Source organism: Taudactylus pleione, unplaced genomic scaffold (genome assembly GCF_031769625.1).
Source record: "Taudactylus pleione unplaced genomic scaffold, aTauple2 ptg001022l, whole genome shotgun sequence".
NCBI classification, from domain to species: domain Eukaryota; kingdom Metazoa; phylum Chordata; class Amphibia; order Anura; family Myobatrachidae; genus Taudactylus; species Taudactylus pleione.
Window position 1 is genome coordinate 286634 of NW_028285423.1, and position 13727 is coordinate 300360.

Below are 13727 nucleotides of genomic sequence, written 5' to 3' on the forward strand. Positions count from 1 at the left end.
CCGTCTGTGTGCGCCTGGATGTGTGGTAATGTCCGCCTGTGCGCCTGCATGTGTGGTAATGCCCGTCTGTGCGCCTCCATGTGTGGTAATGCCCGCCTGTGCGTCTGCATGTGTGATAATACCCGTCTGTGTGCCTGCATGTGTGGTAATCTCCGTCTGTGCGCCTGCATGTGTGGTAATCTTCGTCTGTGCGCCTGCATGTGTGGTAATGTCCGTCTGTGCGCCTGCATGTGTGGTAATGTCCGTCTGTGCGCCTGGATGTGTGGTAATGTCCGTCTGTGCGCCTGGATGTGTGGTTATGCCCGTCTGTGCGCCTGCATGTGTGGTAATCTCTATCTGTGCGCCTGCATGTGTGGTAATGTCCGTCTGTGCGCCTGGATGTGTGGTTATGCCCGTCTGTGCGCCTGCATGTGTGGTAATCTCTGTCTGTGCGCCTGCATGTGTGGTAATGTCCGTCTGTGCGCCTGGATATGTGGTAATGTCCGTCTGTGCGAACTCATGTGTAGTAATGTCCGTCTGTGCGCCTGGATGTGTGGTAATCTCCGTCTGTGCGCCTGCATGGGTGGTAATGTCCGTCTGTGCGCCTGCATGTGTGGTAATGTCCGCCTGTGCGCCTAGATGTGTGGTAATGTCCGCCTGTGCGCCTGGATGTGTGGTTATGTCCGCCTGTGCGCCTGCATGTGAGGTAATGTCCGTCTGTGCGCCTGCATGTGTGGTAATGTCCGTCTGTGCGCCTGCATGTGTGGTAATGTCCGTCTTTGCGCTGCATGTGTGGTAATGTCCGTCTGTGCGCCTGCATGTGTGGTAATCTCCGTCTGTGCGCCTGCATGTGTGGTAATCTCCGTCTGTGCGCCTGGATATGTGGTAAAGTCCGTCTGTGCGCCTGCATGTGTGGTAATGTCCGTCTTTGCGCTGCATGTGTGGTAATGTCCGTCTGTGCGCCTGCATGTGTGGTAATGTCCGTCTGTGCGCCTAGATGTGTGGTAATGTCCGCCTGTGCGCCTGGATGTGTGGTAATGTCCGCCTGTGCGCCTGGATGTGTGGTAATGTCCGCCTGTGCGCCTGCATGTGTGGTAATGTCCGTCTGTGCGCCTGCATGTGTGGTAATGTTCGTCTGTGCGCCTGCATGTGTGGTAATGTGCGCCTGCATGTGTGGTAATGTCCGTCTGTGCACCTGCATGTGTGGTAATGTCCGTCTGTGCGCCTGGATATGTGGTAATGTCCGTCTGTGCGCCTGGATATGTGGTAATGTCTGTCTCTGCGCCTGCATATGTGGTAACCTGGATATGTGATAATGTCCGTCTGGGCGCCTCCATATGTGGTAATGTCCGTCTGTGCGTCTGTATGTGTGGTAACTTCCATCTATATGGGTGGTAATGATGGTCTGTGCGCCTGTAAGTATGGTTACGATCATCTGTGCGCCGGTGTGTATGGTTACGATCATCTGTGCACCGGTGTGTATGGCTACGTCCATCTGTGCGCCGGTGTGTATGGTTACGTCCATCTGTGCGCCTGTATGTATGCTTACGTCCAACTGTGCGCCGGCGTGCATGGTTACGATCATCTGTGTGCATGGTTACCTTCATCTGTGTGCATGGTTACATCCATCTGTGCGCCTGTGTGTATGATTACGTCCATCTGTGCGTCTGTGTGCATGGTTACGTCCGTCTGTGCGCCTGTGTGTATGCTTACGTCCATCTGTGTGCATGGTTACCTTCATCTGTGCGCCTGTGTGCATGGTTACATCCATCTGTGCGCCTGTGTGTATGATTACGTCCATCTGTGCGCCTGTGTGCATGGTTACGTCTGTGTGCACCTGTGTGTATGCTTACGTCCATCTGTGTGCCGGCGTGCATGGTTACGTCCATCTGTGCGTATGGTTACGTCCATCTGTGTGCCGGTGTGCATGGTTACGTCCATCTATGCGCCGGCGTGCATGGTTATGCCCATCTCTGCACCGGTGTGCATGGTTATGCCCATCTGTGCGCCTGTAGGCATGGTTACGCCCATCTGTGCGCCTGTGTGTATGCTCACGTCCATCTGTGCAACTGTGGGCATGGTTACGTCCATCTGTGTGCATGGTTACGTCCATCTGTGCGCCTGTGTGCATGGTTACGTCCATCTGTGTGCATGGTTACGTCCATCTGTGCGCCTGTGGGCATGGTTACGTCCATCTGTGCACCTGTGGGCATGGTTACGTCCATCTGTGTGCATGGTTACGTCCATCTGTGCGCCTGTGGGCATGGTTACGTCGCTCACGTCCATCAATGCACCTGTGGGCATGGTTACATCCATCTGAGTGCATGGCTACGTCCACCTGTGCGCCTGTGTGCATGGTTACGTCCATCTGTGCGCCTGTGTGCGTGGTTACGTCCATCTGTGCGCCTGTGTGCGTGGTTACGTCCATCTGTGCGCCTGTGGGCGTGGTTACGTCCATCTGTGCACCTGTGGGCGTGGTTACGTCCATCTGTGCTCCTGTGGGCATGGTTACGTCCATCTGTGTGCATGGTTATGTCCATCTGTGCGCCTGTGGGCATGGTTACGTCCATCTATGCGCCTGTGTGCATGGTTACGTCCATCTGTGTGCATGGTTACGTCCATCTGTGCGCCTGTGGGCATGGTTACGTACATCTGTGTGCATGGTTACGTCCATCTGTGCACCTGTGGGCATGGTTACGTCCATCTGTGTGCATGGTTACGTCCATCTGTGTGCATGGATACGTCCATCTGTGCGCCTGTGGGCATGGTTACGTCCATCTGTGCGCCTGTGTGCATGGTTACGTCCATCTGTGCGCCTGTGTGCATGGTTACGTCCATCTGTGCGCCTGTGGGCATGGTTACGTCCATCTGTGTGCATGGTTACGTCCATCTGTGCGCCTATGTGTATGTTACGTCCATCTGTGCACCTGTGTACATGGTTACGTCCATCTGTGCGCCTGTGGGCATGATTACGTCCATCTCTGCGCCTGTGGGCATGGTTACGTCCATCTGTGCGCCTGTGTGCATGGTTACGTCCATCTGTGCGCCTGTGTGCATGGTTACGTCCATCTGTGCGCCTGTGTGCATGGTTACGTCCATCTGTGCGCCTGTGTGCATGGTTACGTCCATCTGTGCGCCTGTGTGCATGGTTACGTCCATCTGTGCGCCTGTGTGCATGGTTACGTCCATCTGTGCGCCTGCATGTGTGGTAACGTCCGTCTGTGCGCCTGCATGTGTGGTAACGTCCGTCTGTGCGCCTGCATGTGTGGTAACGTCCGTCTGTGCGCCTGCATGTGTGGTAACGTCAGTCTGTGCGCCTGCATGTGTGGTAATGTCCGCCTGTGCGCCTGGATATGTGGTAATGGGTGTGATATGTATTACCGCCGGGCGCATGGTTCAATTCCCGACAGCGGCTGCCCGACAAAGGAAGAAATCCCGATCGTCCTAAAGGTAAGTATTTACTAACCTAACCCCCCTAACCCTAACCCCCCCTCTAAGTGCCTAAACCTAACCCCCCCTTCCCCACTGCCTAAACCTAAGTCCCCCGGGGGGGTACCTAACCCTATCCCTCCCTCCCCCTAGCCTAACCCTATGTCCCCCCCGGGAGCCCTAAACCTAACCCCCACCCCGCGGCTGTCCGCTGCGGCGCCTGGCATCCGCTCGATCGGGATGCCGGGCGCCGGTCTCCCGACGTCGGGCAAATTACAGGCGTCTACATTTAGACGCCTGTCATTTGTCCCTAGTCGGGATAAATCAGTCTGGAAGCCGACGGTCGGCATTTAGACCGTCGGGTTCCAGACTACATCCTGTGGTAATGTCCGTCTGTGCGCCTGGATGTGTGGTAATGTCCGTCTGTGCGCCTGGATGTGTGGTAATGCCCGTCTGTGCGCCTCCATGTGTGGTAATGTTCGCCTGTGCGCCTGCATGGGTGGTAAAGTCCGCCTGTGCGCCTGCATGGGTGGTAATGTCAGTCTGTGCGCCTGCATGTGTGGTAATGCCCGCCTGTGCGCCTGGATGTGTGGTAATGCCCGCCTGTGCGCCTGCATGTGTGGTAATGCCCGTCTGTGCGCCTCCATGTGTGGTAATGCCCGTCTGTGCGCCTGGATGTGTGGTAATGCCCGTCTGTGCGCCTGGATGTGTGGTAATGCCCGTCTGTGCGCCTGCATGTGTGGTAATCTTCGTCTGTGCCCTGCATGTGTGGTAATGCCCGTCTGTGCGCCTGGATGTGTGGTAATGCCCGTCTGTGCGCCTGCATGTGTGGTAATGCCCGTCTGTGCGCCTCCATGTGTGGTAATGCCCGTCTGTGCGCCTCCATGTGTGGTAATGCCCGTCTGTGCGCCTCCATGTGTGGTAATGCCCGCCTGTGCGCCTGCATGTGTGGTAATGCCCGTCTGTGCGCCTGCATGTGTGGTAATGTCCGTCTGTGCGCCTGGATGTGTGGTAATGTCCGTCTGTGCGCCTGGATGTGTGGTAATGCCCGTCTGTGCGCCTCCATGTGTGGTAATGTTCGCCTGTGCGCCTGCATGGGTGGTAAAGTCCGCCTGTGCGCCTGCATGGGTGGTAATGTCAGTCTGTGCGCCTGCATGTGTGGTAATGCCCGCCTGTGCGCCTGGATGTGTGGTAATGCCCGCCTGTGCGCCTGCATGTGTGGTAATGCCCGTCTGTGCGCCTCCATGTGTGGTAATGCCCGTCTGTGCGCCTGGATGTGTGGTAATGCCCGTCTGTGCGCCTGGATGTGTGGTAATGCCCGTCTGTGCGCCTGCATGTGTGGTAATCTTCGTCTGTGCCCTGCATGTGTGGTAATGCCCGTCTGTGCGCCTGGATGTGTGGTAATGCCCGTCTGTGCGCCTGCATGTGTGGTAATGCCCGTCTGTGCGCCTCCATGTGTGGTAATGCCCGTCTGTGCGCCTCCATGTGTGGTAATGCCCGCCTGTGCGCCTGCATGTGTGGTAATGCCCGTCTGTGCGCCTGGATGTGTGGTAATCTCCGTCTGTGCGCCTGGATGTGTGGTAATGTCAGTCTGTGCGCCTGGATGTGTGGTAATGTCCGCCTGTGCGCCTCCATGTGTGGTAATGTCCGCCTGTGCGCCTGCATGTGTGGTAATGTCCGTCTGTGCGCCTCCATGTGTGGTAATGTCCGCCTGTGCGCCTGCATGTGTGGTAATGTCCGTCTGTGCGCCTCCATGTGTGGTAATGTCCGCCTGTGCGCCTGCATGTGTGGTCATGTCCGTCTGTGCGCCTCCATGTGTGGTCATGTCCGTCTGTGCGCCTCCATGTGTGGTCATGTCCGTCTGTGCGCCTCCATGTGTGGTCATGTCCGTCTGTGCGCCTCCATGTGTGGTCATGTCCGTCTGTGCGCCTGCATGTGTGGTAATCTCCGTCTGTGCGCCTGCATGTGTGGTAATGTCCGTCTGTGCGCCTGCATGTGTGGTAATGTCCGTCTGTGCGCCTGCATGTGTGGTAATGTCCGCCTGTGCGCCTAGATGTGTGGTAATGTCCGCCTGTGCGCCTGGATGTGTGGTAATGTCCGCCTGTGCGCCTGCATGTGAGGTAATGTCCGTCTGTGCGCCTGCATGTGTGGTAATGTCCGTCTGTGCGCCTGCATGTGTGGTAATGTCCGTCTTTGCGCTGCATGTGTGGTAATGTCCGTCTGTGCGCCTAGATGTGTGGTAATGTCCGCCTGTGCGCCTGGATGTGTGGTAATGTCCGCCTGTGCGCCTGCATGTGTGGTAATGTCCGTCTGTGCGCCTGCATGTGTGGTAATGTCCGTCTGTGCGCCTGCATGTGTGGTAATGTGCGCCTGCATGTGTGGTAATGTCCGTCTGTGCACCTGCATGTGTGGTAATGTCCGTCTGTGCGCCTGGATATGTGGTAATGTCCGTCTGTGCGCCTGGATATGTGGTAATGTCTGTCTCTGCGCCTGCATATGTGGTAACCTGGATATGTGATAATGTCCGTCTGGGCGCCTCCATATGTGGTAATGTCCGTCTGTGCGTCTGTATGTGTGGTAACTTCCATCTATATGGGTGGTAATGACGGTCTATGCGCCTGTATGTATGGTTACGATCATCTGTGCGCCGGTGTGTATGGTTACGATCATCTGTGCACCGGTGTGTATGGCTACGTCCATCTGTGCGCCGGTGTGTATGGTTACGTCCATCTGTGCGCCTGTATGTATGCTTACGTCCAACTGTGCGCCGGCGTGCATGGTTACGATCATCTGTGTGCATGGTTACCTTCATCTGTGTGCCTGTGTGCATGGTTACATCCATCTGTGCGCCTGTGTGTATGATTACGTCCATCTGTGCGCCTGTGTGCATGGTTACGTCCGTCTGTGCGCCTGTGTGTATGCTTACGTCCATCTGTGTGCATGGTTACCTTCATCTGTGCGCCTTTGTGCATGGTTACATCCATCTGTGCGCCTGTGTGTATGATTACGTCCATCTGTGCGCCTGTGTGCATGGTTACGTCTGTCTGTGCACCTGTGTGTATGCTTACGTCCATCTGTGTGCCGGCGTGCATGGTTACGTCCATCTGTGCGTATGGTTACGTCCATCTGTGCGCCGGCGTGCATGGTTATGCCCATCTCTGCACCGGTGTGCATGGTTATGCCCATATGTGCGCCTGTAGGCATGGATACTCCCATCTGTGCACCTGTGTGTATGCTCACGTCCATCTGTGCAACTGTGGGCATGGTTACGTCCATCTGTGTGCATGGTTACGTCCATCTGTGCGCCTGTGTGCATGGTTACGTCCATCTGTGCGCCTGTGTGCATGGTTACATCCATCTGTGCGCCTGTGGGCATGGTTACGTCCATCTGTGCACCTGTGGGCATGGTTACGTCCATCTGTGTGCATGGTTACGTCCATCTGTGCGCCTGTGGGCATGGTTACATCGCTCACGTCCATCTATGCACCTGTGGGCATGGTTACATCCATCTGTGTGCATGGTTACGTCCATCTGTGCGCATGGTTACGTCCATCTGTGCGCCTGTGTGCATGGTTACGTCCATCTGCGCCTGTGTGCGTGGTTACGTCCATCTGTGCGCCTGTGGGCGTGGTTACGTCCATCTGTGCACCTGTGGACGTGGTTACGTCCATCTGTGCACCTGTGGGCGTGGTTACGTCCATCTGTGGGCATGTTTACGTCCATCTGTGCGTCTGTGGGCATGGTTACGTACATCTGTGTGCATGGTTACGTCCATCTGTGCACCTGTGGGCATGGTTACGTCCATCTGTGTGCATGGTTACGTCCATCTGTGTGCATGGATACGTCCATCTGTGCGCCTGTGGGCAAGGTTACGTCCATCTGTGCGCCTGTGTGCATGGTTACGTCCATCTGTGCGCCTGTGTGCATGGTTACGTCCATCTGTGGGCATGGTTACGTCCATCTGTGCGCCTATGTGTATGGTTACGTCCATCTGTGCACCTGTGGACATGGTTACGTCCATCTGTGCGCCTGTGGGCATGATTACGTCCATCTCTGCGCCTGTGGGCATGGTTACGTCCATCTGTGCGCCTGTGTGCATGGTTACGTCCATCTGTGCGTCTGTGTGCATGGTTACGTCCATCTGTGCGCCTGTGTGCATGGTTACGTCCATCTGTGCGCCTGTGTGCATTGTTACATCCATCTGTGCGCCTGTGGGCATGGTTACGTCCATCTGTGCGCCTGTGGGCATGGTTACGTCCATCTGTGTGCATGGTTACGTCCATCTGTGCGCCTGTGGGCATGGTTACGTCCATCTATGCGCCTGTGTGCAAGGTTACGTCCTTCTGTGTGCATGGTTACGTCCAACTGTGCGCCTGTGGGCATGGTTACGTACATCTGTGTGCATGGTTACGTCCATCTGTGCACCTGTGGGCATGGTTACGTCCATCTGTGTGCATGGTTACGTCCATCTGTGTGCATGGATACGTCCATCTGTGCGCCTGTGGGCATGGTTACGTCCATCTGTGCGCCTGTGGGCATGGTTACTTCCATCTGTGCGCCTGTGTGCATGGTTACGTCCATCTGTGCTCCTGTGGGCATGGTTACGTCCTCTGTGTGCATGGTTATGTCCATCTGTGCACATGTGGGCATGGTTACGTCCATCTGTGTGCATGGTTACGTCCATCTGTGCGCCTGTGTGCATGGTTACGTCCATCTGTGTGTGCCTGTGTGCATGGTTACGTCCATCTGTGCGCCGCCTGTGTGCATGGTTACGTCCATCTGTGCACCTGTGTGCATGGTTACGTCCATCTGTGTGCATGGTTACGTCCATCTGTGCACCTGTGGACATGGTTACGTCCATCTGTGTGCATGGTTACGTCCATCTGTGTGCATGGTTACGTCCATCTGTGCACCTGTGGGCATGGTTACGTCCATCTATGCGCCTCTGTGCATAGTTACGTCCATCTGCGCACCTGTGTGCATGGTTACGTCCATCTGCGCGCCTGTGTGCATGGTTACGTCCATCTGCGCGCCTGTGGGCATGGTTACGTCCATCTGTGCTCCTGTGGGCATGGTTACGTCCTCTGTGTGCATGGCTATGTCCATCTGTGCACATGTGGGCATGGTTACGTCCATCTGTGTGCATGGTTACGTCCATCTGTGCGCCTGTGTGCATGGTTACGTCCATCTGTGTGCGCCTGTGGGCATGGTTACGTCCATCCGTGCGTCTGTGTAAATGGTTACGTCCATCTGTGTGCCTGTGTGCTTGGTTACGTCCATCTGTGCACCTGTGGGCATGGTTACGTCCATCTGTGCACCTGTGGGCAGGGTTACGTCCATCTGTGTGCATGGTTACGTCCATTAGTGCACCGGTGTGCATGGTTACGTCCATCTGTGCGCCTGTGGGCATGGATACGTCCATCTGTGCGCCTGTGTGTATGGTTACTTCCATCTGTGCGCCTGTCGGCATGGTTACGTCCATCTGTCCGCCTGTGGGCATGGTTACGTCCATCTGTGTGCATGGTTACGTCCATCTGTGCGCCTGTGTGCATGGTTACGTCCATCTGTGCGCCTGTGTGCATGGTTACGTCCATCTGTGCGCCTGTGTGTATGGTTACGTCCATCTGTGCGCCTGTGGGCATGGTTACATCCATCTGTGTGCATGGTTACGTCCATCTGTGCGCCTGTGGGCATGGTTACGTCGCTCACGTCCATCTATGCACCTGTGGGCATGGTTACATCCATCTGTGTGCATGGTTACGTCCATCTGTCCGCCTGTGTGCATGGTTACGTCCATCTGTGCGCCTGTGTGCGTGGTTACGTCCATCTGTGCGCCTGTGTGCGTGGTTACGTCCATCCGTGCGCCTGTGGGCATGGTTACGTCCATCCATGCATCTGTGTGCATCGTTACCCGTGTGCCTGTGGGCATGGTTAAGTCCATCTGTGCGCCTGTGTGCATGGTTAAGTCCATCTGTGCGCCTGTGTGCATGGTTATGTCCATCTGTGCGCCTGTGGGCATGGTTACGTACATATCTGTGCATGGTTACGTCCATCTGTGCACCTGTGGGCATGGTTACGTCCATCTGTGTGCATGGTTACGTCCATCTGTGCGCCTGTGGGCACGGTTACGTCCATCTGTGCGCCTGTGGGCACGGTTACGTCCACCTGTGCGCCTGTGGGCACGGTTACGTCCATCTGTGCGCCTGTGGGCACGGTTACGTCCACCTGTGCGCCTGTGTGCACGGTTACGTCCATCTGTGCGCCTGTGTGCATGGTTACGTCCATCTGTGCGCCTGTGTGCATGGTTACGTCTATCTGTGCGCCTGTGTGCATGGTTATGTCCATCTGTGCGCCTCTGGGCATGGTTACGTCCATCTGTGTGCATGGTTACGTCCATCTGTGCGCCTGTGGGCATGGTTACGTCCATCTCTGCATCTGTGTGCATGGTTACGTCCATCTGTGCGCCGCCTGTGTGCATGGTTACGTCCATCCGTGCGCCTGTGTGCATGGTTACGTCCATCTCTGCGCCTGTGGGCATGGTTACGTCCATCCGTGCGCCTGTGGGCATGGTTACGTCCATCCGTGCGCCTGTGGGCATGGTTACGTCCATCCGTGCGCCTGTGGGCATGGTTACGTCCATCCGTGCGCCAGTGGGCATGGTTACGTCCATCCGTGCGTCTGTGTGCATGGTTACGTCCATCTGTGCACCTGTGGGCATGCTTACGTCCATCTGTGTGCATGGTTACGTCCATCTATGCGCCTGTGTGAATGGTTACGTCCATCTGTGCGCCTGTGGGCATGATTACGTCCATCCGTGCATCTGTGTGCATCGTTACCCGTGTGCCTGTGGGCATGGTTAAGTCCATCTGTGCGCCTGTGTGCATGGTTAAGTCCATCTGTGCGCCTTTGGGCATGGTTACGTCCATCTGTGCGCCTGTGGGCATGGTTACGTCCATCTGTGTGCATGGTTACGTCCATCTCTGCGCCTGTGTGCATGGTTACGTCCATTCCATCTATGCGCCTGTGTGCATGGTGACGTCCATCCGTGCGCCTGTGGGCATGGTTACGTCCATCCATGCATCTGTGTGCATCGTTACCCGTGTGCCTGTGGGCATGGTTAAGTCCATCTGTGCGCCTGTGTGCATGGTTAAGTCCATCTGTGCGCCTTTGGGCATGGTTACGTCCATCTGTGCGCCTGTGGGCATGGTTACGTCCATCTGTGTGCATGGTTACGTCCATCTCTGCGCCTGTGTGCATGGTTACGTCCATCTCTGCGCCTGTGGGCATGGTTACGTCCATCCGTGCGCCTGTGTGCATGGTTACGTCCATCCGTGCGCCTGTGGGCATGGTTACGTCCATCCGTGCGCCTGTGGGCATGGTTACGTCCATCCGTGCGCCTGTGGGCATGGTTACGTCCATCCGTGCGCCTGTGGGCATGGTTACGTCCATCCGTGCGCCTGTGGGCATGGTTACGTCCATCCGTGCGTCTGTGGGCATGCTTACGTCCATCTGTGTGCATGGTTACGTCCATCTGTGCGCCTGTGTGAATGGTTGCGTCCATCTGTGCGCCTGTGGGCATGATTACGTCCATCCGTGCGTCTGTGTACATGCTTACGTCCATCTATGCACCTGTGTGCATGGTTACGTCTATTCCATCTATGCGCCTGTGTGCATGGTTACGTCCATCCGTGCGTCTGTGTGCATGGTTACGTCCATCTGTGCACCTTTGTGCATGGTTACGTCCATCCGTGCGTCTGTGTGCATGGTTACGTCCATCTGTGCACCTGTGGGCATGGTTACATCCATCTGTGTGCATGGTTACGTCCATCTGTGCAGCTGTGGGCATGGTTACGTCCATCTGTGCGCCTGTTTGTATGGGTACGTCCATCTGTGCACCTGTGGGCATGGTTATGTCCATCTGTGCGCCTGTGGGCATGGTTACCTCTATCCGTGCGTCTGTGTGCATGGTTACGTCCATCTGTGCACCTGTGGGCATGGTTACATCCATCTGTGCGCCTGTGTGAATGGTTACGTCCATCTGTGCGCCTGTGGGCATGATTACGTCCATTCGTGCGTCTGTTTACATAGTTACGTCCATCCCTGCCTGTGTGCATCGTTACATCCATCCGTGCGTCTGTGTGCATGGTTACTTCCATCTGTGCACCTGTGTGTATGGTTACGTCCATCCCTGCGCCTGTGGGCATGGGTACATCCATCCGTGCACCTGTGGGCATGGTTACGTCCATCTGTGCGCCTGTGTGCATGGTTACGTCCATCTGTGCGCCTGTGGGCATGGTTACGTCCATCTGTGCATCTGTGCGCCTGTCTGTATGGTTACTTCCATCTGTGCGCCTGTGGGCATGGTTGCGTCCATCTGTGTGCATGGTTACGTCCATCTGTGCGCCTGTGTGTATGGTTACGTCCATCTGTGCGCCTGTCGGCATGGTTACGTCCATCCGTGCGCCTGTGGGCATGGTTACGTCCATCCATGCATCTGTGTGCATCGTTACCCGTGTGCCTGTGTGCATGGTTACGTCCATCTGTGCGCCTGTGGGCATGGTTACGTCCATCTGTGTGCCTGTGGGCATGGTTACGTCCATCTGTGTGCATGGTTACATCCATCTCTGCGCCTGTGGGCATGGTTACGTCATCCTTGCGCCTGTGGGCATGGTTACATCCATCCGTGCGCCTGTGGGCATGGTTACGTCCATCCGTGCACCTGTGGGCATGGTTACGTCCATCCGTGCACCTGTGGGCATGGTTACGTCCATCCGTGCGTCTGTGGGCATGGTTATGTCCATCCGTGCGCCTGTGTACATGGTTACATCCATCCGTGCGTCTGTGTGCATGGTTACATCCATCTGTGCACCTGTGGGCATGCTTACGTCCATCTGTGTGCATGGTTACGTCCATCTGTGCACCTGTGTGAATGGTTGCGTCCATCTGTGCGCCTGTGGGCATGATTACGTCCATCCGTGCGTCTGTGTACATGGTTACGTCCATCTATGCACCTGTGTGCATGGTTACGTCCATTCCATCTATGCGCCTGTGTGCATGGTTACGTCCATCCGTGCGTCTGTGTGCATGGTTACGTCCATCTGTGCACCTGTGTGCATGGTTACGTCCATCCGTGCGTCTGTGTGCATGGTTACGTCCATCTGTGCACCTGTGGGCATGGTTACATCCATCTGTGTGCCTGTGTGAATGGTTACGTCCATCTGTGCGCCTGTGGGCATGGTTACGTCCATTCCATCTATGCGCCTGTGTGCATGGTTACGTCCATCCGTGCGTCTGTGTGCATGGTTACGTCCATCTGTGCACCTGTGTGCATGGTTACGTCCATCTGTGCGGCTGTGGGCATGGTTACGTCCAACTGTGCGGCTGTGGGCATGGTTACGTCCATCTGTGCGCCTGTGTGAATGGTTACGTCCATCTGTGCGCCTGTGGGCATGGTTACGTCCATTCGTGCGTCTGTGTACATGGTTACGTCCATCTATGCACCTGTGTGCATAGTTACGTCCATCCATGCATCTGTGTGCATCGTTACATCCATCCGTGCGTCTGTGTGCATGGTTACTTCCATCTGTGCACCAGTGGTCTTGGTTACGTCCATCTGTGTGCATGTTTAAGTGCATCTGTGCGGCTGTGGGCATGGTTACGTCCATCCGTGCGCCTGTGTGTATGGTTACGTCCATCCGTGCGCCTGTGGGCATGGGTACATCCATCTGTGCGCCTGTGGGCATGGTTACGTCCATCTGTGTGCATGGTTACGTCCATCTCTGCGCCTGTGGGCATGGTTACGTCATCCGTGCGCCTGTGTGCATAGTTACGTCCATCCGTGCGCCTGTGGGCATGGTTACGTCCATCCGTGCGCCTGTGGGCATGGTTACGTCCATTCGTGCGTCTGTGTGCATGGTTACGTCCATCTATGCACCTGTGTGCATAGTTACGTCCATCTATGCACCTGTGTGCATAGTTACGTCCATCCGTGCATCTGTGTGCATCGTTACATCCATCCGTGCGTCTGTGTGCATGGTTACTTCCATCTGTGCACCTGTGGTCTTGGTTAAGTCCATCTGTGTGCATGTTTAAGTGCATCTGTGCGGCTGTGGGCATGGTTACGTCCATCCGTGCGCCTGTGTGTATGGTTACGTCCATCCGTGCGCCTGTGAGCATGGGTACATCCATCCGTGCGCCTGTGGGCATGGTTACGTCCATCTGTGCGCCTGTGGGCATGGTTACGTCCATCTGTGCGCCTGTGGGCATGGTTACGTCCATCTGTGCGCCTGTGTGCATGGTTACGTCCATCTGTGCGCCTG